This window comes from Schistocerca piceifrons, chromosome X, assembly GCF_021461385.2.
Source record: "Schistocerca piceifrons isolate TAMUIC-IGC-003096 chromosome X, iqSchPice1.1, whole genome shotgun sequence".
NCBI classification, from domain to species: Eukaryota; Metazoa; Arthropoda; class Insecta; order Orthoptera; family Acrididae; genus Schistocerca; species Schistocerca piceifrons.
This window is the reverse complement of record NC_060149.1, coordinates 235,874,565-235,878,168: the sequence shown is the minus strand read 5'-3', so window position 1 is coordinate 235,878,168 and position 3,604 is coordinate 235,874,565. Positions and strand designations below refer to the sequence as shown.

The following is a 3,604-nucleotide window of genomic DNA, read 5'->3' as shown; positions in this document are numbered from 1 at the left end:
AGTACTGGATTGGCTATACGTGAGGTGTAGATTGTGAACCAGCATCGAATTTCATCTTCTGCCTTCTGTAAGAACGGAAACAGCATCAACGACAAGAAACGTTTCACTATGATCTATATGCATTTATCGGTCTTCTGTGCCATGTAGTCCGCCCCCTTAGCTGCGTGGTCAGCGCGGCGGTCTGTCACGCCTAGGGGCCCGAGTTGATTCCCGGCTGGGTCGGATATTTTCTCCGCTCAGGGACTGGGTGTTGTGTTGTCCTTATTATCATTTCATCATCATCAGTGGAAGGCAGCGGGAAACCACCACTAGAATCACTTCCCTAGACGCTCATGCAATAGACCTCCCTGACGAGGCTTCCCCCATGAGAAGAACTGCCGTAAGGCAGAACACAAAGTTCATGTGTGTGTGTGTGTGTGTGTAGGTGGGTGGGTAGGTGGGTGGGTGTGCGTGATTTAGAATGCTTGCAATGGGGGAGAGGCGGTCCGTGGAACGAATGGGCTGTAATACGTGCCATACTTAGTCACCGATTTCTGTTGCCAATCTTACGAAATTCTACTGAGACGCAGAGGGCGTTCAGAGGAAGTTCCGTTCACATGTGAGAACTGGAAAAGTTGCCCTGTTGGAGGCCCAATGCTTCGTACATGTCATTATTTGGAAGACATGTCTTGTTAGGACGAGCACCAGTGGTAGTGTTGCTTCATGGAGGCGCGGTGCTACAGGTGGTCAAAATGTCGCAAGTATTGCCGGTGAGAGCCATGTGGCTGGACCGCTGCCAGACCTCTTCTCGGGCTAACTTAAAATAAACACACTCGTTTGTTCCGTTCGGGAGCCGTTGCACTAGTAATATGAAGGAAATATTATGTCGCGAAGTGAAGCTAAAACATTAAGACAAGTAGGTGAGGACGGGAGAGAAAAGGACGGAGCACGCAGCGTACAAAGTAAGTTCAGGTACTGTTCTTCAACGCATAAAACGAACAAAAGAAAAGATTGTGATTAGAGTGTGACGAATGGCCTCAACAAATGACATTAGCGGCTTCTCATTTACTCATAGAGAGAAGGAATGGCAGGAATCGGACACAGCGCACTGGAGGAACCGTCTCACGATTTTCTTAAGTAATTAAGAGAAATATGTAAAGTTTTTTTTTTTAAATTACTGCTACCAGTCACAAACTTTGTTAGATGTTGTATTACTTATTTATTTAGCGACATGTTTCGAGGGAATACCTCATCTTCAGGCTAAACGGCATTACAAAAACAATTTTACAATAAGGTCATACTGATGTTACATAGTCTTTTCACAAATGCTGTGGTTATCCTGTGGAAGAAGAGAAAACTTAGTAAGACGCGACGTCACTTTGGAAGCTCGACTGATGTTTGCATGAAAATGTTTTGTAACGGTCACTCACTTTGTTCTTCTGGTGTGGCAGTTACAAAACATTTTCATGCAAACATCAGTCGAGCTTCCAAAGTGACATCGCGTCTTACTAAGTTTTCTCTTCTTCCACAGGATAACTACAGCATTTTTGAAACGACTGTGTAACATCAGTATGACCTTATTGTAAAATTGTTTTTGTAATGCCATTTAGCCTGAAGATGAGGTATTCCCTCGAAACATGTCGCTAAATAAATAAGTAATACAATATCTAACAAAGTTTGTGACTGGTCGCGGTAATTTAAAAAGATAAAAAAAACCTTTACATATTTCTTGAGACAGTAACGGTCGAAAAATAGTCAAAATGGCTTCAAATAATTTAGAGAAATTACTGAAAACTTAAATGTGGATGGCTGGGCGAGAATATGAGCACCACAACTCCGGAAGTCGAGCTGACTGCCATAACATCTACGCTACTCACTTGGACACAATGACGGTAGCCAGTTACAACACAAGCGTAAACATGTCTGTTACAAAGACAAAGAATGCGGAATTCGTCATAGTGAGTTCTGCCCAGTTGTTTGCATATAACCATGACCATGCCAAGGATACTCCTCATATGTAGACTGTAAACCGGTGATATCCAAGCCCCGTTAGGGCAAAGAAGGAAGAAGGGGCAATTGGAGTGGACCTCCTGTAAATATCGACATCATTAAAGGTGGAGCACATGTTTAGATGAAAATAAACCATCTTCATTTATTATTAGACTGCATACGAAGGGTAAAGGCATGAAAATACCAAAACTCTACTTAAAAAAAATGGTTCAAATGGCTCTGAGCACTATGGGAGTTAACATCTGAGGTCATCAGTCCCCTAGAACTTAGAACTACTTAAACCTAACTAACCTAAGGACATCACACACATCCATGCCCGAGGCAGGATTCCAACTTGCGACCGTAGCGGTCGACCGGTTCCAGACTGAAGAGCCTAGAACCGGTCGGCCACACCGGCCGGCGAAACTCTACTTTATCTTTTTTTAATCTTTGTTGTTGTTACATCCTAATCGTCCCATTTGGGAGCCATCAGCTCTTCAGGCAAATGGTTTTAAGATACGTAGATCAATATAATTACAAACATGAAACATACAAATGGTTTTATAGAATTATTGTAAACATGAATTTCACTGCGAGTACTGAAAATATCACAAATGACTTTTTTTCGCAATAAATAGAAAAATATGGCGCACAAAGTGGGAAGTCTTAAAAAGCAGCTTTACGTTTTGAGAGGTCCCTCTTACTTTGGACGGCATTTTATTTTCTAACTTATACGTTTATTGGAACGCTGCAGCTAGCAGAAATAATTCGCTTCCTTAAGCAGCACTGCAGAATACAACAGTACCGAGTGAAAAGTTGTTTCTGATGCAGGCACTGGAAACGGCGCGGTAGTGAGTCAATGGATTGAGGAGATGTAAGCGACTCATGAGAAAGAATCTTGCTTGACGATCTCTATGTAGGGGACCCACCAATACTCAGTCACGAAATCTAAAACTTTTCTTTAGTAAATTTTAATTACACTGGCACTCCGTCTTCAGGCCACAAGTGGCCCACCGGCATCATACGACAGCCGTGTCATCCTCAGAGGAGGATGCGGATAGGAGGGGCATGTGGTCAGCACACCGCTCTCCCGGTCGTTATGATGGTTTTCTGTGATCGGAGCCGATACTATTCGGTCGAGTAGCTCCTCAATTGGCATCACGAGGCTGAGTGCACCCCGAAAAATGGCAACAGCGTATGGCGGCCCGGATGGTCACCCACCCAAGTGCCGGCCACACCCGACAGCGCTTAACTTCGGTGATCTGACGGGAACCGGCGTATCCACTGCGGCAAGGCCGTTGCCTTTAATTACACTACTGGCCATTAAAATTGCTACACCAAGAAGAAATGCAGATGATAAACGGATATTCATTGGACAAATATATTATACTAGAACTGACATGTTATTAAATTTTCACGCAATTTGGGTGCATAGATCCTGAGAAAAAGGTACCCAGAACAACCATCTCTGACCGTAATAATGGCCTTGATACGCCTGGGCATTGAGTCAAACAGAGCTTGAATGGCGTGTACAGGTACAGTTGCCCATGCAGCTTCAACACGATACCACAGTTCATCAAGAGTAGTGACTGGCGTATTGTGACGAGCGAGTTGCTCGGCCACCATTGACCAGGCG

The 3,604-nt window shown here is 44.0% G+C and overlaps 1 pseudogene; it reads right to left on the bottom strand.

The window, feature by feature from the left end:
* Positions 1-3,153: 3,153 nt before the first annotated feature.
* Positions 3,154-3,271, bottom strand: LOC124723480 (annotated as a pseudogene).
* Positions 3,272-3,604: the final 333 nt, after the last annotated feature.